Below are 27997 nucleotides of genomic sequence, written 5' to 3' on the forward strand. Positions count from 1 at the left end.
CAGTCATTAGGTTTTTGCGGTTGGTGCCAGATTGTGGGGCTTCACTGTACTTTTACTTCCACTATTTAAGTGCTTTGAATATGAGAAAACTACTTTGGATACGTAAGTACAGCAAATATCAGATACTCATACGTTTACTCAAGTCATTTCCTACAAGGTGACTTTAATTTCGACCAAAATTAATTTCTGTGAGTGAAGTACTTTTTCCCACATATCACTTTGGTGTTTGACACCAGACCGAAAGTTTCCAAAATGTTGATGAGTCACTGCTTTTGCGACGTATAAACGGGCAGCCTGCCTTTGAAAATGTTCGTCGTGAAACAAAACAAAAATCCAAAATGTTAAACGTGATTCTGTTCTCTTTCCGTTTCTTAGCAGGAATTCAAGTTGATGCCTTGGGAAAATACGTTTGCTGAATTGGCGGGGGAAATGAAGTGGGCAACACTTGACTGTGCTTTTGTAAACCAGCTCCTCTCCGTTCGCAGCCGTGTTGTTAGTGTAAGCGGTGCACATCGGTGTCTACCGAACTACAGAAGACGCTGAAATTAAAAAAAAAAAAAAAAAAAATGAATTACACTGACTTGATTGCTAAAATAGACCAATTGCTGACGCCTCCGTTTAAACAAAAGTTAAAGTCAGCTTAGCGACAGTGAGTGCGCGTCTCGTCGTCGTCTTCCTCTTCTTCAACTACTACTGCGCGGTGCAGACATAATTGCTAGTCGCGTCTGCGTAAACAAACAGCTGGCCGGCGGGCGGGCGGGCGGGCAAGCCGCGCCGTCCGCGTGAGCGTCTATAAAGGGAGCGCTCCAGCCCGTTATCGTGCGGACCTCACAGGCGCTCCGTGCTCACTCGCTAGCGCGCACTCAGGCCACCGGTCCAAACGTTCTTCAAACCGCACGCATACAATTGGACACCATCCATCATGGCAGCACACTGTATAGATTTCAAAATAGCTTTCTTGTGCGTTACAAGAAAAGGAGGCACGCACACGCACACACGCACGCTGAGGTAAACTCGCATTTTAATTGGTTTGAAAGTGAAGCAGCGGTGAAAAAATGAGTTTTGTTGACTTTGACCTTCATTGTTTTAGGAAAGTCATCGCGTGTCGAGAGCGGGACACGCCATTGTTGTTCTTAGCCGGTTACATGAGCGCAGAAGGGCGATGACGCAAAGACGGCGTTTCGCAACGTTTGTCGAGCCAAGGTACGTCATTCAATTTAGTTTTTGTGTATTTATTTATTTTTAGATGGCGCCAAATGACAACGCAAGTTGTCTCAGGGCACGTTCGAGCAGGTCGAAAACCGCACGGCTGACTTATACAGGCAAGGAGAAGCTCAAGCAGACCCAAAACGAGAGCGAGCGAGAAAAATATGAAACAAATCAAGTTGAATTTGCACAAGAATAAAAGTTGTGATGTGATGAACATAAATCCGATTTTTGTGTGTGTGAGCATCAGGGTGTGAGTTGTGGCCTACAGCAGCGGCTCCTTGCAAGTGTTTTCATTTTGGATTTGTGTCGGCGACTGCGGCTCTCCTCGCCCACGTGCCGAGGCGTCGCAGTTTTTGCATTGCTCTTTTTGTGTGTGTGTTCACTTGACCCAAAATTGAAGTTACGGCAATTCAAATTTTTGAAAAACAAATCGACCAAGCAAAACTGGAAAAACTCTCAATTTGGGGCACTCGTACCTCTTGTTTGTTGTCGCGAGAATTGTTAGCAGTTTCGGAAATGTCGATATCGCAGTACAACTACTTTCCGCATCAATCCCGCCCTCGAACGCCTCACCGTGTCGACGGCCGTTATTTATTAGCCGGACGCACGAGTTCAAAGACGAGCGGGCGCGCGGTAAGCAAAATAGCCAGCCGGAATCTTCTCGTGGGCGCGCGTTTGCGTGCGCGATGGGCCCGCAGCCTTAAACGACGACGAGCGCGGCGAGCGGCGCTTTGATGTGACAATCATTCCCAAGTTAATTTGTCTTCAGTCGCCAGCGCTGCGGGCGCCGTTGTGCGCTCATCAAGTCAAAAGACAAAAGCAAAAAAAAAAAAAGTCCCTTTTCGCAACAATGTTGTCGCTTTGATACGTCGCTTGACGGGAGTCCACCAAAAGGCCAGATGGGCCACTACACACGTACTACTACACGTGCATTCCGACGCATGTAGTGCTAGTCGTAGTGGGGTCATTCCAGAGTTGGAGGACAATTTAGGCAGCGATCGTTTTGAAAAACGTACCATTTATCTGCAGACTTTTTGTCCTGCTTTCAGAAGAACGCTTAACATTGGGGGAAATCGTCTCATCGCATTAGTGGTAATATTCGTCGTTCGTCGCAGCGGATAAAGAATATATTTTTAGATGCCTGGGAGTATTATGGTGTCGGTCTACATGTGTTGCCTCGCTGTTTGTGTTCAAATATCTGTTGCTTTAAGCGTTATACACACCGCGACGAGCGACGCTAATTGTTCGCCCGTCTGTGGCGTTTCCCATTATGTGCTAGCAGGCTGAACTACTTTGTCAAATGTATGAATTTCATATTATGAAAAAAATTGACAATGAAGCACAATAACAATATAATGACGTGATTATCATATATTTTATGATACAAAAAATGACAATTTTTATTTGTTATTACATTTTAATATAATTTCCTAATATAACACATACAACTTGACACCATTTTCTGCATGATAAAAATGAACAGTTATGACAATTTTAAATGAATACAATGATATAATATAAAGGCTAATAATATTCTTGTACTTCATTCTTGTAATAATAAATGGTCTTTTGTCATAAAAGTATGCCAAGAGCTTTTTTAACATCGGACTTGACCACCTTAATTTGTATGACTATTTGACGTTCTTCCTGTAATATTATCTTGGTCGTCGGTACCACTTTATTCTGGCGACGTGGGCCAACATTCTTTCTCTCGATGTTGTTGTATGATCGATCACGTGTGCAGGTTGAGCGACGTCACGCAAAGTGCACGCGTGCTCCGTCCGCCGGTCGGATCGTCTCGGGTGTACCTAATGAAGTGGCCTTCATCTTCCGCCCTGTGCTCTTCTGCCACCTGGCGGTCGGCCCGTGTAAAGCCTCCCTCGCCTTCGTCGTCCATCCCCGCACTGCTGTCAAACAATAAACCTCACTCCACTCTTTTCTTCTTCGCGTCATCCACATGACAGCTGATACTTCCTTTAATGACTAACACAATTAACTTCCAAATAGCTAAATAGGGCCTCCTCATTGCGTGCGAGTGTTTACGTCGTCATTAAAGTGACGGCCCAAGCGACAGTAGCGGCAGCCTCGTTTGCATAATTGAATGGAGTCGCCCGCGTTCTGGACTCGGGAGACCACAGACGTCATCGTTCAACGTTTTCTTCTTTTTTGCCATAAGAGAGAAAAAAGAAAACAACAACAACAACAACAACAACTCATTACTGACAAATGCAGAAGCCCTCCCCCCAACATCCCCATTGCCCCCTGATGGCAGTACCTTCCGTTTTTTTGAAGTTGAATTTGTTGCGTGACCAATTTTGGAACATAATTTATTCGTACGCCAAATGAATTTCCACTTTGGGATGAATTGAAATGCCATAAATTCGTTCCGGCCGGCCCGAAAAATAACAACACATTTTGTTTGTTACGTGTTTTTAATTAAAATCAATACTAAGGTCGCTAACGGAAGCAAACAAAATGAAATATTACCAGAATAAAATCTATGTTCGGCAAATGAAAATTCATATTATGAGAATAATATATATATATTTAATTTTTACATTTTTCCAGACTCATATTATTGTGGTCTGATTTTTACCAGGAAAAAAAAAATCATACAGTGGGACTTATTTGTGTGTGTGTCATAAGAAGTGTCACTGATTCACATATTTTATATCCGCAAATAATTGATGCTCCTTACAATTGCCATTGAGGACGGCAAAACGGATAAGAATTTGGTTTAAAAATAAAAAATCCACGGATGGGTGAATTTGCGAATGCCGGACGGCAAATACGTCTGCTTTGACTGTATAACAAGAATAATGTCTGAATTTCACTTGGGGGGAATCATAATATTAAGATAATAAAGTTGTACTGCTGTGAAAATGTCGGAATTCTTTTCAAGAAAGTCATAATATAACAAAATGGTTTTTTTTTTGTTTTTTTATTTTCCTTAAAACAATATTACAAGAATAAAGACCTATTTTTACGACAACAAATCCCACCATTAAATGAACGAAATGTGCTGCGAAAGTCCAAATGTAACAAAATGGTGCTTCTGTAAAGTAACTGGTGTACGTATTGTAATAGTTGTGTTGGATGTGTGCCTTTTAAGGGGCGTGGCCTCGTACACGCCGTCAGAAACGGGCGTCGGGAAACCTTAAGGTGAGCGTCTGGGCGTGAGTCGTGGCCTACAGCAGCTCCTTCCGAGCGTTCGCATCACAGTACATATTGTCGGGTGATTATCCTGAAGGATTATCCTGGGGCGTGGGGTGTGGCGATAGTGTCCCGAGTGTTCTCGGATCGTTTGCGGTGCAACGGCAGCTGCGGCCTCCTGGGCTGACCCCGTTTTTTGTTTTCTCCGCCAGACGAGCGCGGGCACCGCAACTGAAATGTCGGGCGTTGGAGGCGGAGACCGTTTCTCCCGAAAAATCTTCAGCGAGAGGTGAGCAAGCGAGCCCGCCTGCGACCGGTGAGCGCAGCGGGCGAGGAAGAGGAACGCCCGAGAACGTCCTCAAGGAGCCCGAACGGGGGACAAGAAAATGTAGAAATATGTCATCAATTTGGAAATATGCGTATTTTTTAAATATTTGAAATGGCTGGATAAATTGCTTATTCTGTGGGCGAATGATTTTAAATATGCATTTAATTTCAGTGAAATAATGTGAGTACAATTTATATGACTAAACATAAATGACATTGACATACATGTTTGGCCTGACATTTTCCAAGGCGTCAATCACAAATATGCTTCTTCATATAGAGTAATAATTCAAGTTATTATACTAAATCCGCATAATTGGGTTATTATTTTTCTTACATTTAATATATATTGATACTTGTATGAATGTTTTTTTTTGTACATTCCTTGTTATTAATGCAATAAAAATCTCTCGTTTTTCTTTGAAGACGCTACGTAATTCCAAATATCGCATTTTGTTGACTCGATTTCGAGTGAAAATATCCGCAATGGCGAAGTCGGCGCAATTCGACGCCGCTGCAATTGACGACCGCAACGGCAAACGCGCGTTCAATTCATATTCGTCTGTCAAGAGTGACTCTTATCGTAGCGGTCAAGAAAATACTGACTGAATGTAATAATTCCACTGGTATGCCGCAAGCTTTTCTGTTAAATTCATTTAAGTAAAGCCGTCGATATTAATCTTCCTCGCCCGCGTTTATTATTGATCATAAAGCGAGTCAATAGGAAAAGTGTGACAAATGTCAAGCTCCAATTGGGAAAATGAAAGTGTTTTTTTTGTCGTCGTCGTTTTCCTTCGTTGGGAGGCCTCCCCGAGAAGGCGGCCGGGATGCGGGATTGTCGACGGTCGGCTCCACGAGATAGGATCTTTCTATTTGCCCGGCGGCATTACCTCTGCGGGGCGAGGGGTATTTCTTATCGGGACCGCCGATAACGCCGCTCTCGCCTCGCTCGGCCGCTAAGCGGTCCGGTCGACGCTGCTCGATTGTTTACGTGCGCGCGTGCGTCAAGCCTGAGGACAAACGCTCACCCGCCCGATCGACACTTTAGCATCTAAATGAATTGTACGCTCCGCTCGGTCAACCGTCCGGTAGTAAAAGGATGCCGCGATCATTGAGCGCTACCGTTTTTGGGCAACCCGGCGTTAGGAGTGCAATGACACGACGGTAGCGATGTCTCATGAAGTCGTTTCATATTTATTAGAGCAACTGCTCCGATTGTTTGATCGGATTTTTCTACTTGTTGCTAGGCAGAATTTGAAGGGCACAATCAGTTATGTCCGCTAAGTAGCGTGTGTTTGAACCCAAACTATTTTTGAGAAAGATTTGTATGTATTTTTGGGTTAGATTTGGTCACGCTACTTGCGTTTCGGCAGAATTCACGGAGCACTATCTGTTATGCGCCCCCCCCCCACCAAAGAAGTATTTATACAGTGTCCAAAACAGGAATATTTTTGGTTGACATAAAAATAATATCTTAAAGATGATTTTTTTTTTTTTTCTCTCTTTCTTTGTTTGGATTTGGTTTTGCTGCTTGTCGCTAGGCAGAGTTCATTGGGCACAGGCAGTAATGCCCCTTGGAGGTGTTGATACGTTAGGTTGAGATTAGGTTCTATGACTTCAGTGGAAAACACAAGCCAGACGGAATTTTCCATTCCGAACGGTAACCGCAACTGACGTAAAGCGAGGCAAAAGTCCGCCCGGAGACGAATTCCGGATCAAAGCCGCCCTTTAAAAACAAAGACGACGACGACGACGACGACGACATCGGCCGTGTTCTCGCGTGAAACACTTCTGGCGCTTTTAGCTACAAATCAATTGTGACACGGGCAACGTGCACGTCCACGCTGGAGAGAAAATAAAACGGCAACGGTTCAAACGCCAATAGGAGGAGTCTCGTCGGGCGGCACGCGCACAATGCGGCTAATGGCCTCCCGTCTGCGTCTCCCGGCTAGCGCGCTTAAAACCTCTTTGGCGCTTTCATGCGGCCGCCGCCGCCGCCGCCGCGCGCACGCCTTCCTCTTTGGGACCGCTGTCCCAGATTTAAAGGCTCGTCACACGCCGCCGGCCCTTTATTTTGCCGTAAACTCTTGTTTTCTTTTTTCATCTTTTCGCATTCGTCACGAGGGGGGAACGCTGTCGTGGCGGGGTTGGGGGGCGCGTGGGCGCAATGTCCGCAAGTGGGAGTTGAAATGGAAGGCGTCTTCATTGTTTCTGTGTGTTGCGTAAGTCTATGCTTATGAAGTCAGCTGTACTGTTTTGTTTTGTTTGGTTTCCAAGCCGCTTCGAATGAATATAGGTTGAATAGGACAGAAGATATTTCCCCAAAGAAGCTAGTTCGTCATGATTCAATTCGAAGACATTTCGTGGAAGATAAAGATTATATACCTGTTAATATCGCTGTGTTGTCTGTCTACATGTGTTGCTTCACTGTGTTCAAAGGGTTCAAACTCGCGGCCTTTCTTGTCGGTGTAATTAAAAACCAAATGCAAATTTTTGATGGTCCGAAGCGACATCGTTCCAGCCGCGGTTGTGGTTTTCTGTGATCACTTAAATTCAATCCCAGTTTGCTTCGCCGTGCGCTCGCCATCTTCGCTACCGTAATTCCACCTGTGGAGACGCAGCCGAATGACTTTCCAAATTTACAAACGCGCCGCTCTTCCCGCAGCAACTGTCCCGCCGCACCTGTTTCCCCCCCCCCCCCTTCCCCCCCTTTTCTTTTTACGTTTTTACAGATGTCTCCCCCGAATGCTCGGAACACGAGAGGCGTCGCTGAACGGTTGATTAAAACTGAGATGGAGGCGCGCAGACTTGTGCGATGATTCGGGCTCTTGAAGTCAGCCAGCCAGGCAGGTGTCGAGTGTTTGGGGGAGACCGCGTTTGAAAGAACTTGTGAGAGAGGGAGGAAGGGAAAGCGAGAGGCTGCGGCGAGCATTTGAGAACAATGCGCCGCGCGTAAACAAACCCTCACATCTGCAAACGCGAGTGGGAAATATTTGAAAGTCTCCTTTTCCACGCCGCGCTCATTAGAACGGCGAGCATGTGTTTGCGGCAGCCGTTCCTCGCCGCTTAGCTCCGTCCTCGCGTCTCTTTCCTTCTCCTTCCGCCCTCACATTGTCGGCAGCGGACACTTTTGTCGACATTTAGCCACATTTAGTTTGGCGGCGATCCGACCTGACCCCTCTTGTTGTTGCGGCAACAGTGCGCCGGCCTTCCCCTTCGCCTTCATGTAGTTAGCATACAGCAGCCACTTGCGCTTTTCTCGACATTTAGCCGTGTCCCGGCATGTCCGGCTCCGACTTTGTGGCAGGAGCGGACTCTCAATCTTCTTCCACCTCCCTCGTAGAAACTCCGCCGTGGTCTTTTGTGGCGAGCGAGCCACGTTTTCGTGGCAGGAGTGCGCTTTCCTTCCAATCAAGTTGCAGCTGAAACATGAACTTGTTTCATCTTAGCTCAGTGCTCACTTTTGACTTTTTTCAACATGACGCCCCGTCCTAGCATCTCCGGCATCGACTTTGTGACAGGAGCGCGCCGCCGTACTCTTTCCGCCTCGGTCAGCTAGCGAAGCCTTTCCAACTAGCTAAGCGGTCTTTGCGGCAGGGGTGCGCTCTCCTTCCACCTTCATGTTGTTTTCAGCAGCCACGTCGGCTTTTATCAAAGCTTAGCTTCTCAGTCCTTCGTCCTCCTAGCAATTTTGCCGCGAGCCAAACCGACCGCTCTGGACTGCGCTCTCCTGCCGCCCTCGTTTAGGGCGTGCCGGGAAATTCAATCTGACGCCCGAGCTCGACTCGGAGAGCGCGAGTGTTTTGCACTTCCTTTCTTTGAATTTCCGAACTACCGCCTGGCTTGGACAGCTTCCGCGCTCGTGCCGCCTGACGCTCTGACGCAGCGCTCCCAGCGGGTGGCGCTCTTGAGTAACCGAACAGCGCATTCAAACAACGCTCTGCGTTTCCGAACGGTGCGGAGTGTACCGAGCGTTTCCCCACGTTTCCTTTGTTTGCGGCGTTCGGCTGCGCTTTTCTCACCGCCTAGCCTAGCTCCGTCCCGATATCTCCTGCGACAAATCTTTTCTTTTTTTTTTTTTGCAAGAGTGTGGCTTGTCTTTTGTCTTTTTGTCAGCATGTCAACATTTCCAGCATGACTTTTCTGTCTTGGCAGCAGGAGCGTGCTCTCCTTGCACCTTCCCCCTTCATACTGCCACCCCCAATGAAGCATCCACGCGGAGATGCCGGCTTCCTTTGCGCTCCAGCCTCCATTTTGTGTGATCTCGCCGTGTTGTATAACCCTTTTGCGCTCCTCTTGTGTCTTTTTTTATTTTCTTTTCTTTTAAATCCCTCCCTTGCTCTTTCCGCGAGTTGCGTTCCGTATCGACTGCTCCGCGCTTTTGAATGTTGCGGAAAAAAGGCCCGGGGCTTGCGGCTGGGTGGTGATGGCGGAGGGAGGGGTTGACTCCTGCCGCCCCCGTAGCGAACTTCAGCTCCCAGCGCTCTCGCAAGTACACTTGGTCTTTTCTTCTTCTCTTGCCTCCTCTTTTCCCGCTTTTCCGCACCCCATGCAAAGATCACCTTATGGAAGATTAAGATGTTCGAGGTGCATATTTGCACACGTAACCTTCCCCGCCTTGTCTTTGCATCAAAGCGGGCGAGCCGAGTCGTCCCGCGAGGGGCGCCAGAGAGCCCAGCGGTCACGGAGGCCTCGGTCCAAAGCTGCCAGGGAACAAACGGGACGGCTCCTCCGCCGCTCGGCCCGCTTTCAGATCACCTCTTGACTCGAGTTCGTCTCTTTTTTTAACGCTTTTTACCAATCGATGCACTGCGGCGCCGCCCGTGATGAGCGAGCACCGCGTTTAATGTGACTTCAGCCGCTGATATCTCACTCCGCTTTTTATTCGATTGCCAAGGTGCTCTTCCCGCGTGGCGGAGGTCGCGCCGGGAGGCCTCCGTTCGGCAGCCGCCGGGCGGCGCGGGTCAGCCAAGAAGTCGCCAAGCAAATCGGGATCTCGGCCCGACTTTTTAGCGCCGGCTAATGCGGGACGACGGTTAAAAACCTGACCTGGCTCGTGTTTGCGCTACCGGGTGGCTAGACTTAGCGGCGTTAGCGGCATTAGCTATGTAAATATGGTACAGTGAACCGCCGCCTATACACGGGTCGCTATTCAAAAATGCACGTATTCCCCGTTTTTGCTCTAAAACGCAACAGCACGACGTCATACCCTGGCTAACAGGAAAGTAGTAATTGGTGTCAAGGAAGTACAGTGTTTTGAGTTTCGCCGACCTCCGTATCGACACCTGATTGTCTTCGCTCGGTTGAGCGCATTTCACTGTTTCCCAGCTGGAGCGGCAGTGCCGGTTGGCGTGTTTGCTGTCACGGCCAATATCGAAGTACTAAATCTCTCGCCAACTACGCTCGTGGAGGTTGCCGATGTATAATAATTGTACGTCGTGATTGAGCCCTCGTTGGCATTCTCCGGAAGCATTAAAGGAAACTTTGGAGTCGCGCTTGTCTTTCAAGTGTCGTTCTGGCGGTTTTAAAGGCCCCCCCCAAAAAAAGCGGCGTCTGTTGTCGCTAAAGCCGCGGGTTTGAAGGCTGTTTGAAGGCTCGGCGGCGGCGACGAGCGCGTCACGTGTAGCGACCGTGTTATGTGCTAATGCGACAAATTAAACCCGCGCACCTAGCCCCCCCCCCACCCCGTCGGAAATTCCAGATACGGTGAAGCCTCACTCCCGCAAAAAAACGATTACAGTGGACCCCCGCTACTCTCGGGGGACGGGGACCGGGGCCGGACCGCGAATTGCCGCTCGTTAAAATTGCATTGAAGAATCCAAGCAACCATTTTCCGTACCGCTTCTCCTCAGGCGGGGGTCGCGGGCGTGCAGGAGCCTATCCCAGCTATCTTCGGGCGAGAGGCGGGGTACGCCCTGAACTGGTCGCCGGCCAATCGCAGGACACATAGAAACAAACATTGAAGAATCATTTAAAAATAAGAAAAGAAATAGCATTTTATGATTTATTTTTTTAAACCCCACAAAACTATTTCGTAAACGATTGCTTTGGATTCGTACGATGGGGTTTTCGTCAGACCTTCTGGAACAGATTAATCACTGAAACTTGAGTTCCACCGCACGTGAGTTCATCAGGCGGCGGTTTGTTCGGTTCTACAGAAAAATCCGATTTTGCAAAGAGTAATCGGCGAATCGGTGGGGCTTTAGTGTACGTTTAAAACATCAGCGGTGTTTTTTTTTCTCCAGCCCCAAAGAAGAGGTCGTTATGGGTAAATGACGAGCTTTCTGCCCTGCCCGACACCTCCAGTCCCCCCGCTGCGCGGTTACTTCCCATCCTGCTTTGCTGACAGAAGCTCAAAGACGCTGACCCTCGCGGGTTATTGATCGGACACTCGATAAAAGGTCGCAGGGGGTCGGGCTTTTGTCCCCCCGCATTATGGGCTAATCATTCCATTTCCCATAACGCTCTGGGTGGAGACATCTTGAGTAGCTTGCAAATGTCAGGGATTTCTCTTTTTTTTCGGGGGGGGGGAAGGGGGGGATGTATTAATTATTTGTTAATTAGCTCCCTGAGGTTCGCACGCTAATGGAGAGCTGGCAAGCCCAAAAAAAAAAAAAACAACAACAACAGTGTTGTAGTCAAAAGGTTCCGTCTGCGCCCTCCGTTCGGCAGCCGCCGAAGTTTTGCAGCAATTAGCCGCCGCTAAGCACGGCCCTCGCCGCGCCCAACTTTGAGCGCCGCTAGAAAGTCTCCGCGTTTCGTTAGCGTTTGCTTGTCGTCTTTATTTCTTTCTTCCCCTTTTGTCAAGAAGTCACAACCGAGCTCGTGTGAAAGACTTGTGAGACATCGGCGGGAGAGGTTGGCTGCTGGTGGGCGGGTGAACACGCGACACTTGCGCCTGTTTCCTCAATTACGCCCCCCCGCCCCCACACCCGCCCCGCCCTACCCTACCTCTGATATGTCGTCGAGCTAACGCAAAGTCTTCCGACCTCTTATAAATAGATCACATGGGTGAACCTTGTTTTGTATTTTTAATTTAAAGCGCGACATCAGTGGCGTCAAACTTAAAAAAAAAAAAAAAAAAAAAAAATAAAAAAAAAAAAAAAAAAAAACGTGAATGTAATTGCTAGCCTCGCTGCAGGGTTGAAGTTTTTTTTGTCATTTTGTGGCGTCGCGGTGACAGTAAATATGCAGGAATATTGGTTTTGTCTATTTGAACTTCCATCACAAGTACTTCGGAAAGTTTTACGACTTTTTTTTTTGTTTTGTTTTTTTTGTTTTTTTTAGTGCTCTTTAAACAAATAGGTCAAAGTTTGTTATCAAGGGTAAAAAGATTCAAGCGCCCCATGTTCCTTTTCAGGGCGCTCGTTGAACTATGTCGATATTCAACATTTTGACGCGAGCTAATTATCGGCGTGCGCGGCAAGACTTTTTCTTTATCGGATGAAAAAACCTTTTCAACAACAACAAAAAAATCTAAATTTGGCTAGTTCTTGTCTTTTCATCTGTAAAACTTTGGCAAGTCTTTTTTGTGTTGATTTTATTTGATTGAACAAAAGCAACTCACATAATATGGCGGTATATGCTTTTTATCTCGGACTATTACTCGGATCAGAAAATATTTTTAGCTGTTTTTTTTGGATCGTGCATTTTGAAGCGAACTTATTATCAGAGTAGATGGCAAGACATTATTTTTGGGGGAAAACAGTCCTATAAATGAAAGTATTTTGTTTTTAACTCATGCAAGTTTTTTCGTGGTGTATCCCCCCCCCCAAAAATCAAGATGTATGTAAAATGTCTTCATGTATCAGATGGCTGAAAACAACAATCTTTTTGTTTACGGAAAACAAACGTTCATTCAAAAAAAACTGCGTATTGTTTATTCAAATATGAAAATATTTGTAGCTGTTTTTTGGATTAGAAGGGGGAAAAAAACTCGTCTGATGTATTTGCTTTTCATGAGACAAATGTTGTCTTTTGATGTGAGATTTAGTTTCTTGGGAATTTGGAGCTGATTTTTGTAGCAATGTTGTTTTGTGCGGGCGAGGGGGTCTTTTGGGGGTCTTGCCCCCAAAAAGAAGAAGATGGAAAGAAAAGGCTGTTGTGGTTCTCGAAATCGGTAAAAATTACTTTGAGATGAAAAGGGGGGGGAAAATGGAGTTGCCGGATTTTTGTTGTTTCTTTTCGTTTTCCCCAAAACCAAAAAACTGTTGATTTCCAATGAAAAAGAGTAAAAACACGGGTTTTGGGTCAGACTTTTCTCTTGTAGCTTTTTTTTCTTCTTTTTCCTGGAAAACAACAGAACTTTCATTTTGTTAACGTTTTTTTTATTATTTTTATTTTTTTTCCATTGAAAGAAACAAATGAATTTAGCATTTTTGCACTGGAAAGATGATTTGCCGCTTTAATCAAAATTTTCCAAGGAAAAAACCAAACTTTGAAACCAAGAATAGTTTCAGCTCGTGTCCTGAATGTTTTTGTTGTTGTTGTTTTTTGTATCCATTTCATGAAAAAGCCGCGCCCCCCATCCCATCTCTCGCGAGGTCCCCCTCTGACGGGCCCCTCGGATCGATCGCCGCCCAGTATTGACACGACACCTGCCGAGGGCGAGCTTTAAGCCGTCCGAGAGCCGATGTGGCACATCAAAAAGAAAAAAAAGAGAGAGAAACGTCCGCCGCCTTTCATGTTTGTCAACATCATCGATTTGCATAATGACCTTAAAAAAACGAGACAAGGGCAAAGCTGCTTTGTCGTTTGGCTGTCGCCTAATTAGAGAGAAGCGAGGGGCCGAGGCGGCGATCGCCTGCAGGAACGCGCTGTGATCGCCTTGACGAAGCGCACCTTTGCTAATGAAAGCCCCTTTCCTCTTACGGGGGGGTGGGGGGGGGGGGGCGAAATAAAACACCTCCCAGACGTCTTGGTAGACAAAAGCGCTGAGGTGTCACTTTTAGGCGAATGCAAATGATGGCGGCGGAGCGTCACAATCATTTATTCATGGAAGAGGTAATGAACGGGCTGTCTCTCTTACCTGAGCCCGGCGAGGTGCGCTTGTTTCCTCATCATGCCTCGTGGCGGGCGGCTAAGGGGGGAAAAAGGACAAAAAACACAAATGCATGCATATTTATTGATGCCTTTCGTAATGAGGCGTTTTACATGACATGCAGGAGGCAGTGTCCCACCATATCCAGCAGAGGGCGCTGTCGTTAAAATAACCACATCCCCCCCAAAAAAAATCTTAAAATAAACATGCATCGTTGTAAATCGTCCAATGAAAAGCATGTATAGTTTGTGGCGTTGGTTTATGTTGTGATTTGTTTTTCCCCGTTAACACGTTAACACCCCCCCCCCCCAAAAAATTTAGTGATTTTGTTTTGATTTTCATGATTTTTTTCATCCGAATTGCGTAGAAAAATTTTTTTCGATTGTGGCCTTTATTATTTTTGGTTCAAATTTCGTGATTAGTTTTTCTCAAATCTTTGTTTTTTTTCTTTTGGTTTATTTCTAAAATGTATGATTTATGTGGGGATTGTTCGGGTGGTGTGGGCGATGCTTCAACCAGTTAATGGGCACCACAGGTGTCCGGAATCATCTAATCAACAGTAGAAGAAGCACTCAGTTATCGACATGGCGGCCCCTAGAGGATCTCAGGGGCCATGACGGGATGCCTACATTTCGCGGCCATTTTTTTGTTTGTTTTTCAAATTTGTGTTATTGTTTTGTGATCTTGTTTTTTTTTTCCAGAATTTTGTAAAAAAAAAAAAAGTGATTCTTTTTTATAATATATATATATTTGTAATCAACATTTTCATATAGGTTGAAAAGAAAGGACATAGAAAATATTGTTTTTAAGGCGTAAGAAACAAAACTTACCATATTGGTACTTACATACTTTTCATTGGGTGTGTGTGTGTGTGTGTGTGTGTGTGTGTGTCTCGTGGGAATCGAAACGAGCGGATAAATCTCACTGGTTTCTTTTTTTTTTAGTTGCATGATTCCATCTTGTCACAGAATGTTCTCCCGCTTTGTGGCCCAAACTAAAGTTCCTTCCCTTTCCGACTCCATATTTTAAACATTCCGAGGTGGGGAACAATATCTGCGTGAAAGTGTGGAATTTGATTCCCCTCCCCTGCAGAATCGGCCCCTTTTCGTGGTGTTGTCAAACAGAATGACTAAAGACGCTTCATTGGCGCGGATGCTCCCCACGGCGGGATTCTTATTAATTTATAACGTTACAGGCGCGACGCGGCATGATTGACAATGTGATAAATGTTATTTGAATATGCTCGACATGAATTATGTAACCTCGGGGAGAGCGGGAGAGTCGCTGCCGGTGGCTTTGTTGGCTCCCTCCCGCTCGCCGCCGTTCCTCCGAGATAACGTCGGCGGTCGACGGCGTACAGCGTGAAGGCAATGCGCCGCGGAGGGATCCTCTCTCGCGTTAAGGTAGTCGGGCCAAAAGATGGGGGGGGGGGGGGGGAAACATAACGTAAATACAAACGCTTGACTCTTGGATAGACAGAGGAAATTGACGCCTTACTTCCAATAATGTTGTGTTCACCTTTACCATGCACTTCCGTGTTAAGCTATTCGGACCACGAGATGGAGAAAGACCAGAAATAGAAAAAATAGAAACACTTGACACTTGGATCTTTAAGGAATTAACGCCTTACCCCCAATCATGTTTTGTTCACCTTTATAATCCATTTCAGTGGTAAGATGCTCAAATTGCAAACACTTGATACTTTGATCTTTAAGAAATGAACACGTTACCCCCAATAATGAACATATATTGCCATGGAAGAAATACAGTAAATGCTTTAGCCCCAATAATCTTGTTTGTGCAACAAATACCAGTAATGGCACATTGTAATATTAAAGTGTATCTTTAAATTTGTGCCTCGCATAATAACGTATTTACTGACAGCAAGATGGATCAAAATAAATAAACACTACATTAACACAGCATTAGGGAGACAGAGATGGGAAAAATAAACACCTTACTCCTAATAATCTTGTTTGCGCTTGACATGACTTTGGAACAAACATTTAGGGAATGTCAGCGCTGTAATCTTAGAGCGTATTTTTGAATGCGCGTCCCACAAAATAATTCTTTCACAGATTGGTCGTCCACCCGAAGAAATAAACGGCTTACCCCTGATAGACGTTCCCTGTGTTCCCAGCGTGTAAAATGTCGAGCACAGCGCAGCGACGCTCGATAGGATGGCGGACTTCCAGTGGCCGACTGAAAGGTTACGTGCGCTTTGCTAGCAGAAAAGAAAACGCGGCCGCGCTTTGATGAGCGCTTGACATTTGGCGGTTTTTCAAAAACCACTCGCATACACGAGATTTCTGTTTTTTTTGTTTTTGTTTTGTTTTGTTTATTTTATTATGTTTTTTTTTAATTATTAGAGTCTTCTACCACAGCCATCAGCAGCGATGTTTAGAAATATGTACAATTATTGAACATGACTGAATTAACACAATTTGTGTCAGGCCGTTTTTATTTCAAGGATATTTCTGACCTTCATACTGTGATGTGTTGATCATGCGTCCTGATTTTAATTTTTAAATGCCTTACCCCAGTAATCGTATTTGACATTTTTATAGTCCAGACTGTAATGCACCAGTAATGTCACGTGTTTTATATTTAAGTGTACCTTTAATTGTGTTACATCACAGAATTATTGATCAATTGATCGTGCACTTGAAGAAATGAACACCTTGCCCCTCGTAAGCTTGTTATAAATCATGAGGAAATACATCAGTAATGTTTTATTTCCATGTTAAAGTGCACCTTTAAATGTCCACCTCATATGATTACTGTCAATTTGCAAATTGATTTGGCCCCTTTTCAATCAATTGCTCATCGACTTAAAGAAATAAATGCCTTACGCCCAGTAATCTCCTCGTAAATGAATCTGTCAGTAATACACCGGTAATGTCACAATTTAATATTAAAGTGTACCTTTAATTGTGTGCCTCGCATAATTATCTTATTGGTTGTGCGCTTGGAGAAATAAAACGCCTTACCGCCAACCGTCTTGTGCTTGACCTTGTTGTAAATCAGCCAGAAATATCAGGAGTATCACCTTTGAATATTACTGTGTGCCTTCAAAGGCGCATGATATCGTAATTCGTTTGCGGGTTGGCAGCCCACGTCGAGAAACGAGCGCCTCATCTCGTGTCGATGTTCTTTTCATGTCAGTTTATTTTTGAGGTCTGTCGGCGGCGTGTCGAGCACGGCGCTCACATGCCTGTGAGGACTTCCCGTCCCACTTTATGTAGAAACGGCATGTTCGACGCATGACGCGCACGCGTGCATTCCGCCGTCCCGGCGACGTGTCGCGTGATCGTCGGTTACGGTCGAAATTCTTCGTACGAGATGATGATGATGATGATGATGATGATGAAGATGAAGGAGCTGCCAACAATTGAATGTTTTCAAGTGCGAGCGTGACAGCGGTTTGACTGTTGACTGCATTCCACGCTCTGCTCGATGCAATGTCTCCCCTCTTTGTGTTTATCGCAGAAATACATAGCAATGTAACATTATATATAGGGAGACAACTGTCGACCTAGCATAATCTCAGAATGTTATGGCGTTACTCCACAGGCTCCACATTGCTGCAGCGCCCACAGTCTCTTCTTCTATTTATTGATTTTGTGTCCATTTCTTTGCTGTTTCAAGTAACTTTCAAAAATTGGACGTTTTTGCGACAGCCGCCGCCGTGCTCGTCGGAGGACTTTAAATACTGCATTCTGTGCAGTAGCCGTCTCCTCGATACAATTTCTCCCATCTCACTATTTATTATTATTGTTCATTTATTTATTTAAATGGCTTAAAAGGCAAGGTTTTGTTTCATCGATGTTTTCTCTCTCACCTTCTACTTTTTTCTCTTCTTTTTGCCGATACTCGCCTTCGTTGCCGACAGCCACGCTTGCATTCCGCACTCTGCTCGATACAATTTCTCTCCTCTCGGTGTTAATCACGGTATTACAATATTTAAATGTTTTTAGAACATACAATAACAAACCTAGGGCAAACGCCTACCCCGTTGCCGGTCCTTGTATACTGCATTCTGTGCAGTATCCGTCTCTTCTGTACAATTTCTCCCATTTGACGTTTGTTTTTTTTTTTGTTTTTGTTTTTGGAGAAATGGCTTGAAGAGGACTTTTGTCTTCTTCATTTCTTCTTCGACGCCCGGTCCTCGCGGCTGCTCGCTTTCGTCGCAGACATGGGCGCCCGGCGAGCCGAGCCCCGCCGTCGCTCCGGGACGGCCCCCGTCAATCAACGTGTACGTCGAAACATTTCAAACGGGGCCTCGAAGGTGACGCGTGACAGGCGAGCGTTCGAACGTGGCTGCAGCGCCTCGTGTCGCGAAAACAACGCGCGGGGAGGAGGACTCCCCAAAAGTCAAAAAGAGGCGAGAATGTGGGTCTTGATGACGGATTTGGATTGTCGTGCTTTCTGAATTCGCTGCCCCGGAGTGGAGCCGCCGCCGCCGCCGGTGCGCTCGGTCTTCCAGGAGCGGCAAGCGTGAAGTGGCCGGCGCAACTTTTCATGCGAAAGATCGCACGCGCCCGTGTTAATCGCATGCTTGATTTGCGACTCCTTTCCCAGTAGGAAAGAGGAAAAAGCGATGAGGCCTCTTTAGACCAAGTCACGAATGGGAGATGTGTGGCTTTACATTCATATGTTGTACAGCTTGTACAGTTATTAGCCTTTTTTTATTTGAATTTTTTCCTCTTTATGGCGAGTCATCCCCCTTGCCGCCGTGCTCCACCCGTGCACGATGACGAAAACTCAAATTCAGAGTAATGTAGTGCCGACTAGGTGTCTAGTATGCGGGGCTCGCGTTTGCGAGCAATGGGACAAAATGCGGAGGACGAGTTGACTTTCAAAGGATGCTGGAAGCGGCCAGAATGACGTTTCAAAACAAAATGGCCGACTTTGGGTTGAGTGTTTTTGCGCGTGGTTTCTTGGCACTATTTTCGGTTCTGTCCTGTCCTGTCCTGTCACGATAGACGCGCCTGCCGAATTTCATGTCGATCAGTAAAAGCGGCTTCAGGGGCGGAACTTTCCAAGAATTGCAGATGAGCGCACTTTCGATGGCTGCGGCCAAAAGGACCCAAAACGCCAGACTTGCCGTCTCTTTTCAGGCATGACTTCTTGGGACGTTTCGGTGCGTCCTGTCATGATAGACGGGCCTACCAAATCTCGCGTCGCTCGGTGAAACTGGCTCGAGGGGGCTGAACTTCCGAAGGGTCAAACACGGTGGTCGCGTACGCCTCCAAAATATTTGACCGCGGCCAAAGTCCTCAAAACCGAAGAATAAGGACAGCGACTACCAAAAAAAAAAAAAAGCGATTTCGACATGGCCGCCCGCACTCTCGTCACAAAAGTCCTCATCAGACAGAAACGAACAGTCAAATATGTAAAAACATGGCAACTGCGACGCTTGGAAACAAGACTTTTGAACATTTCAAATGGCCAAACAAACAACAAACAACAAACAAACAGTTGCAAAACGAGTCGTAACCACAAAGGGGGGGGCCGTTCCCACGCCGGGCCTCGACATGAGCAACCGCCGTCTCTACGGCCCTGCGCGCACACACACACACACACGCGCGCACAGTGGCTTGAAAGCGGTACAAAGGCGCCATGTGTGTGTCTGACACACACTTTGACTGCGTTTGCTTTGAAAGCAGTTGCGTGCTGGGGGGACGCAGGTCACGTCAGTCTATGAGTGATTTTGTTGTTGTTGTTTTTTTTAAGCGCTCCCTCACTAAAGTAGACAACACACACACACAAACACACAGAGAGAGAGAGAGAGATCTCGTGTGTTACAAATGTTTAGTTGCAAGCGAACAAATGCGCATCCAAGCTGCATCAGAGACATGGCTGCTGTTGAAAAGGGGGGGAGAAAAAAAAAAACAATCCACATTTTGGAAGCCATTGCTTTGGCTTGTAGTGCCCTCTAGTGTTGGGGAAAAGATGCGTCAGTTTCATCTGTCAGAGTTTGGATCGCTTCAATGGAAAATGGAGAAAGAAGTTTCCAAGAGGTGATAGCTCGAAAAAGAAAAAGTAAAACACACACACACAAAACTAATATATATATATATATATACTGTCTATATATATATATACTGTCTATATAGACTGGATTGACTGTTACTAAGTGCGTATTTTATTGTTTTTGTAGTTTTTTTCTAAATGTAATATTAAATATTTTAAATATTAAAATTTTCATATTATTTATAATTCCTCACACGTCCTTGATTACTTCCTCTTATTTAGATTTATTTTTTTTCAGTCTATATTTGTTTTCTTTTCTTGATATTTTGAATATTGGAATAACTTTTTAGTGTTTACTATTTGTATTGTTGAATATAAATAGATGTTTTGTGTGGTAAAATATATTTTTATAAATAAAAGAATAATAATTATTTTTTTTTTCAACATTATGTTCCTATTTCCCAAAAACACCTATTTCACACATTGCACCTTTGAAGTATTATGTCATATGAGCATTAGGCAAATGGTAATTATTATGAATGTCTCCGTCTTAGTACAATACAGTACTTTTTTTTGTTTGTTTGAAATACCTTGTAATGGTATATCCATTTTTGTACATCTTCTGATGTACAACCGCTTGATGTGACATTTAAAAGGCCGTTTTGCTGACTTTGCGTGAAGTAGCGGTGATATTATTGGCGCTCAACCCGTACAAAAGCTCGATCAAAAAAACCGTAAGCTTGATAACAGTTCAACTTTTAATTGTCAATATAATTGTGTCGCCATGTCAGAGAGCGCTTCAGGTGTGATGGGGTACAGCTCCCAAATGACTTTAATACAACAAATGGTGTTCCCTCTCGGATGTTGTCAATCAAAATTGAGCAGTATCATCTTAAATTAGCTGATTGTTTTTTGTTTTTGTTTTGTTATTGTTTGTTTTTGATTGGGCCCTCGTACTGGAGCTCACGCGCAGTGTATCAATATGATGACTGTATTTTTAATACAAATATTTTTTTTCATGTCATGAGATGACAGTAAGATTTCTTTTTTTTAGCCATCGCAAAAAAGCTCCATTGAGGGGAAAAAAAATAAATAAAATGGACCAAAGTTTTCTGATTGTTGTTCGCCTCATGTTGCTACTTTTATGAGCCAGAACAGCTCCGAGTCTAATGCAGTACAAACTGCAACCACAATAATCAAATATTGTTACATCAATACCGCGCTGATTATTGTTATCTTAAATTGGTTCCTCTCTAATGAGCTTTTTTATAGGAGGCCCCCCCCCCCCCCCCGTTTATGGCCATATCTTTTCACAAACAATTTGTGTCATGTCATCCAATTAGAGTCGGATAAAGAAATATTTACTGCCATTGCATTTTGGAACGTGCAGTCAATCTACTTAATCGATCAGAATTCAGCACTTTCAATTTAGACTGACACCGTCAAACGATATTCACAAAGATTGACCAAGTTTTTTTTATTGTTGTGTTTGCATTATTTTGCCTCGTCGTGGGGGCCAGCGCCGCCGCCTGCGTGACGCGGGGCAGCTCAAACGCCGCGATACGAAACGAGTTGTAAAACTAACGCCTCTCACGCGTCCTCCTCTTAAATGGCTCGTTTTTTGATGAGAACTTTTGTATTGGATCCGGCGACGAGCGTCGCTCGCGTTAAGCGCTCTGTTGTGTTTCCTCTTTAGCGCCGAGGTGTCAGCTGCGCCCGCTGCCCCGCTCCACCTGCTGGGACGGGGCGGCGCGCCTCCTCTAAATAAATTGAAAATGGCCTCTGGCAAAAAAAAAAAAAAAAAGAAAAGAAAAAGCCTTCATGTTGCCAAGCTCCAAAAAAAAAAAAAAAAAAAGTGCAGGCAGTCAATCAAAGTCTGGTTCCTATTATTTATTTCTTTTAAACGGGTGTAGTTCATCATGACAACATGCCAGGGTGGGCAGGTGGGCGCGAGTGCTGGTGGCAGCGGGTAAGGTGATCAATAATTGATAAGCGGTGCAATGCGAAACAAAAAAAGCGCCGATTTTCCGCCTCCCCTCTGGTGCGCTTGTCACTTGCTGTTGTCAGAACACATTTGCTTTGATGACAAATTTGAAGATGCGAACAAGGGCGTCGCATGTGATTAGCGAGCTGAGAGGCAGGCGGGGGCCGCTCAGGAGGACCCACTGGGCGAGGCTAGGAGGTAAGCAGACAGATGGGTGGGGGGGGGGGGGGGTGCTTCAACTTTTGTCGTGTGTCAGTAAACAGCGAGACTTGTTTGAAAGGCACCTGGACCGCAGGGCGAATGAAAAGTTGCCTTCAGAGATCAATGCGGATGATTGGACCGATCGCGGCCGTAGTGCGTCACATAGCCGACGTTCTTTGCTTCTCTTGTATTGGAGAAGTTGACGTAGAACCTGAGCGCGCACGATTGTACCCGTGAAATAAGTCGATCGGCAGGACGATTCGGTGCTAGCGTAGCGCGTCACGCAGTTGAGTTTCTCCAATTAGATTATCGTGAGAGACCGGCAATTGGCCATTGAAAGAATGGTTATGAACCGCGGTCAAATACATTTTTAGCGTGGGCCGCGTCGTCGTTACGGTTTCCATCAGACGGCCATTATGACTGCGAAACCACATAAAAATGTATACGTAATCGCCTCCGATTATTACTAATACGCAACAAATGGATGGGTAACTAATCAGAAGCTATTACATTTATTTTAAAAGGGGGCTCGGGAACAAGATCGTCGACGGGCCACTTAAAATGATGCGACGGGCCGGATCTGGCCCCCGGGCGTTGAGTTTGACACAGCCTGTGTGGAGTGTAACACAAGATTAGGAGGTCGCGGAAGAGAAACGCCGACTTGCCGGAAGTGGGACAAGTTTACGCGCCCGACGCTCACGCGGAGTTTGAATACGTACGCTAGTTTGTAGAACGTGTGCGTGTTCCGATTGTGAGAAAAGATGGCGCCGTTCACGTAATGGATGGCGAGCGGCGTGTAGAAAAGCCGCTGACGTTCAACTCCGGTCTCGTTTTATCGTTTGAGGTGTCGCAAAAGCAACAATTCTTTGCGTCAAAGTCATTGTTCTGCTTGCAAAAAAAATCAAAAATCAAAAATCGGTGTTTCGGGTGAAACCAAGCTGTGCTCTCGTGCTGATTTACTAAAGAACGGAAAGAGGTAGAAAGCCTTTTTTTTTTTTTTGTCTGGTTGAAGAAGCGAGTCTCGTCTTTCTTTTGGTAGTTTGGGTGCCATATTTTGTGGGTGTTGAAAAATCCGACAAAAAGCTCCAAAGCAGCGGAAAACAAAACGTTTGACGGACGCGAGCGGCTCCACTTGGCCTCTGGCGCTACTTTCGTGAGAAAGTCGGCACATGACGCACGCGGCATAAAAGGCTCACTAATGAATGTAACTACAGCTGTGAGAGTACTTTTAATGAGGTGTTTGTTTGTTTTTTTGTTTTTAAATGAAGTAAAGATTTCCGGCGAAGTTCCAAAGTGAAAAGTTTGCGCAGCAAAGCGAGCGAGCATAATTGACAGCTGCATCCACTCGCTCGGTCCAAGCGCCTCCCGTCTGCTTCCAACAAACCGTTTCCTCTTTTAATTATCCCCACAGCAAAAAAAAAAGGAAAGATGGCGCACATCAGACACGTGGCGGCAAACGCGGAGGCCCTGGCACGGGCTCACAGCGACGCTGGCGTCTGGCGTTCCCGATAGAGCGGCGACGCTGGCACGGACAAGAGAGGCGGCGGCGCGCCTGGAGATTGGGAGCGGATGATCTCGCCGGGTCCTCGCTCGGGGAGGCTCGTTTGGCCAACGTTGGGGGTTTTTCCCCCCCCCCCCCCGCCGCCAGATTAAGCCTGCGCCTCGCGGGCGGCAGCCATTGTTTCCACCTCGGCGGCGTGCTGCTTTTGAGGTTAGAGCGACGGCGCTCTCCTATCTCGCGCGGCAACGTTTTCGGGGTGACACTTGTTCTATGCGCCGGGGTCACCCGATGTTTCTGTTTCGGATCGTGCGAGTCGTACATCTCGCCGAGGCTCCGAAGCGCGCGCGTCGTCCCGTCGTTGGGATTCCGGACAAAACGGGCCTGCAAATTGCCGACGACGGGTCATTTCCCAACTAAGTTCAGTTTGTCGGTCGCGCCGCTGATTTTCTTTGCTTCGATGACCTCGGCGAGACTAACGCGACCTCAGAAGCTCGTCGTGAACTTAGCGGGTTCCGGGTCGAGTTCCAGTTTAGAGGGCACGTTTGTTCATCGTGACTTCCGATTGCAAATGACCCTGCTGAAAACGAAGTCATCGTGTTCTCAAAGTAACGAAATAATTCATAATAATTACATTTGATTGCATTTCTTCATTTTTCATGAATGCGCCAACAGGAGCCTTAGAGGTTTCCGAGAAACCTTTTCAAAATCTCGAGACAAGCACAAGGTGGTGTTTCGAGGTCCTACTTGGAAAAATAGGTCACGTTGGAGACTACGGCAAAACGGCCAATCGCATGCGTCTGCTTTAGGAGGAGGGCGTAATATGAAATGTTATTTTTTTTTTTTATATAAAAGTAACTCAAATGATAATTCATGGTGGGAACTTCCAAATGCAACTGGAATTTAGTTTCTCCCACTAATGTAATGGATTACAATTACACTTGAAATGACATACGTAACGAACATAATTAGCTGAGCGACGTTGACTCTCGGCTTGGTTGGCATCGGTTTGGAATCGTCAGCGGCTTCTCTCCATGCCGTCGCTCGTTGTCTCCGTGCTCTTTTGTCGCAATCACAACGCAACCTACTGGGACACGCTCCGTTTGCGCCAAACGTAAACATTCTCTGTCCGAGTGTCAGGGGCCTAAACTTGTCCGGCTTTGACTTTGACCTGTTGATCTCGAATCCCGAGCGATGCAGTGCTGCCATCTAGCGGCGTCCGTTTGTTATTACAGTTAGGTAAAAGCTTGAATTTCCCGTACAAGCTGGGCAAGACCCTCTTGCACGTCAACCCTGTTGAAAAACCGACTTTTGGCGGTGGCAGAAATGGGCTGGATTCGTCGTTTAGTACGTCACGTTGTGGAAATTCTTTAAGCAGATAAGTCTGTGGTTTTTTTTGTTTGTTTGTTTTTGTTTTTTTGTAAGGCACAGAGATGAAAGAGGTTGTAGGTTAACTAGTGGCGGCGTTGCTGTCAGCCCGAGTTTTCCCTCGCTCGGTGGAGCGTGCGTCGATCAGTCGCTCGCCGGGCTAACGGCGTCATCATCTCCCGCGCGACTACGAGCCGCGCGCATATGCGCAGCTCGCTCCTCGGACACAAATGAACCCCACCCCACCACCACCATCGTTCCCTGTTCTCCTTTGTCCCTTTCTTCCGTCGTTCCGAGATGAAGATTGGAATGCTGCACAGCGGGGAGCTTTCTTCTCCTCCGGGGCGGAAGCGAGGAAGAAGCAAGAAGGCGAGGCGTAGCGCTGTGTGATGTTACTTTGCCTTCAGGGAGGGCAGCAGGCGTCTTGGAGCGCCGCTGAAGAGGAACGTGCGGGAGCCGCGGATCACGCTTTGCGGAGAGCCGAGGTCCTCGCTAACGAGCTCGAGTTCGGACGGCGTTCCTCAACGAGTCCCGCCGTTGTGGTGGCGATGACGGCGTTTTTTGTCAAAAGTACAATACGTGCTTGGTGTCACGCGCCAAAAGAAATGGCAGAGGACGAGCTCAGCGGCAATTCGGAGAAGCCGCCGTTAGCCTAGCTTTCGCACGGAGATCCCGCAAAATGTTGGCATCAGAGCCGTAATAGAAGAGCCGCCATTTATATGCCTCAGCCTTTTTACACAAAACCCAACAAATTCCGATATCGCAACAATTGTGTGCGCTTAGTTTCAGGAGTTGGCCTTTACAGGTATAGCAAGAATCCTGTTTCAGACAGAGATCCAGCAAAATTTCAGACTCAGAGCCATAACATAAGCCATAACACTGCTTTTTTTTTTTTTTTACACAAACCTCAGCAAATCCAGGTATTGCCATAGCCATGAGCGCTTTTTATGTCAGCTTTTACTGGTATAGCAGAAACCTTGCTTCACACGGTGATACTGCAAATTTGGCAGCCAACATTTCTGCATTTGCTCTTTTCACAGAAACCAGCAAAGACAGGATATTGCCGCAACTTTTCACAAAAAGAGACTTCAACTGCACATGTAAAGCCTCAAATACCGGGGAAGATGCAGGAAAATGTTGGCCTTTACAGGCTGTGTTCAAGGTTCCAGTGTTTCACGCAGAGATCGCTCAAATTCCGTGCCGGCATTGTGGAATATGCTGACGCAGATGTTTTGCCGCCTCCGTTACAGCTCTGATACTAAAAAAAAAAACAACAACTTCTATTTACTTTGACGAGCAATATAAAGGTGGCCACACAAAACCCAGCGAAGGCGGAAGAGAAGAGAAGACGGCAATAAAGTGCCAGTGCCTGTATAAAGTCGCAGCCACTATTGCTTTCAACACAACAGGTGTTAAATTCACACCCTTGTCCCGTCGACGTGGAATCCCCGCCCACGCAGGTGTCTTCCCGCTTTTTCATGAAACAAGCCATCGGTCTCCATCCCGACATTGGTTTCTTATGCGTTCTGGATCAAAGTGACTTTTCATCCCGCCAAAGAAAAAACATCTGTCGTGTGCATAATCGGCCGCCATTAGGCAGCGTCGTGTGACGAAAGGCGATCCGTGATCGACTGGCGTCACAGGAAAAGAGCGCAGAACACGGAAACGGCGCTAAAGCCTACGTCGCGGCAATTCTCTTTCCGCAAAACAACGACAAAAAGCCGGCGCTCGCTCTTCGTTTAGCCGCGAAAGGCTAAAAGACGACGAGCGTGACCTTTCGGGCATCGAGCGCGGGACGACGGCGGCGTGGCTTTCCGGCCTTTCTGCGCCCTCTGCAGCTCGCGGCCTAAACCGACCCTAACCTTTACCCTTGAAACCTAAACCCAAGCCTCATTCAAACACTACCAATAACCGCAACCTTGACCATTATTCTTCATCCCAAACCAAACTTCAACAGTAATCATAAGCGTTAAACTGTCACACTAGCGCTAAACCCTACATTTCCCACTTTCCCTGACGCTAAACGGTTTAACATAACCCTAAAACTCTTAACCCTATCCCTAATTCCCCGAATTTAACGCCTGAACTCAATGCTGAAGACATGAACTCGAACGCCAACTCTTGTAAACTTGACCCCTTGCGCCTTTAAACTCTTCACCGTAACCCCTGAACGTAATCCCATCCCTGAGCCGAGCCGAACCGTAGCCACAGCCGGGTTGTAAAGGTCACCGCTGGAGAAGTGTCAGGATATTGCGGCGCTAAAGGCGCAGTGATGTCATTTCATTCAGAGGGCACACTTCAACTGAATACCGTACTATAATTTAATAATCATCATGCTTTCGTCACATGCTGGACACTTTTTTGTTTGTTTTGTTTTGTTTTTTCTCCCCCCAAATGCTTTGTTGTTAGGAGGCCCTGAAACCTTGATTCCAGCCTTTTGTCCCACGTGTCAAAAGGTTGCAAGCGGCATTCTATAGGTAAACTCTAGCAGAGAGGAGCTAAGTTAGCTTCGGGTGGCCCGGACAAAAGAAGGCCCGCTGGCGACGGGTCCGAGGGAGGCTATAAAAGTGTTCACGCGGCTATGACGTGCTAGCATCCATCTGACCGGGGGGGGGAAGGTATGAGCTCACACGCAACGGGCTTCTCGTTTACTTATCGAAATGTTCGCTTTCTACGATGTTGACAACAACAGCGTTGCTCCGAGGGAGAAAACAAAACAAAAAAGGCTTTTTGAGACTTTCCAAACAAGTCGTATCCCAAGCTAGGGTTCGAATGGGTTTTTTTTCTGGTCTGCGCTTTCTTTTCGTATGTTTGGTGCTTCGATTTCCCAAGAACGCAATATTCTGCGGGTCTCGAAATATCAGTCCAAAACTTCGAATCCATTAAGAAGTCCCAGAAATGTCCAATATGACCCGAAAAGGTCAGCTTCGAACAAAAATGCCGTCTTTTCGGGCATGTCTACTTGAGCCTTTATTTGTGTGATCCCGATCGCGTTTGACGATGTGAAGTGGAACCGGTTTCGATACTTTGTAAGCCGTCCTCAAGCGACACCTCTCGCTCTCTCGCTCGGCGTTCCAGGTCATCTTCTCCGAAGGCGGCGACCGCGCGGACGTCTACCCCGCCGCGGCTCCGTCCGGCCCCGGCGACGACCCGACTTCCGCAGCCGGACGGGCTTCGACGACTGCGCTCGCTCCTGCCGGATGTTCCCGCCGGTAAGTCAATCAGACAGACGGCTCCAAAA

General features: G+C 46.4%; 1 long non-coding RNA gene across 2 annotated transcripts; it reads left to right on the forward strand.

Annotated features, from left to right (window-relative positions):
* Window positions 1–15: 15 nt before the first annotated feature.
* Window positions 16–27995, forward strand: LOC133417758 (uncharacterized). Of its 2 annotated transcripts, none has more exons than XR_009770395.1 (3): window positions 16–102; window positions 1091–1203; window positions 27835–27995. It is a non-coding gene; the product is annotated as an uncharacterized LOC133417758 (long non-coding RNA). The 2 variants fall into 2 exon arrangements; XR_009770396.1 differs by lacking the exon at window positions 27835–27995 and adding an exon at window positions 4575–4995.
* Window positions 27996–27997: the final 2 nt, after the last annotated feature.

This window comes from Phycodurus eques, chromosome 19, assembly GCF_024500275.1.
Source record: "Phycodurus eques isolate BA_2022a chromosome 19, UOR_Pequ_1.1, whole genome shotgun sequence".
Lineage (NCBI taxonomy): Eukaryota > Metazoa > Chordata > Actinopteri > Syngnathiformes > Syngnathidae > Phycodurus > Phycodurus eques.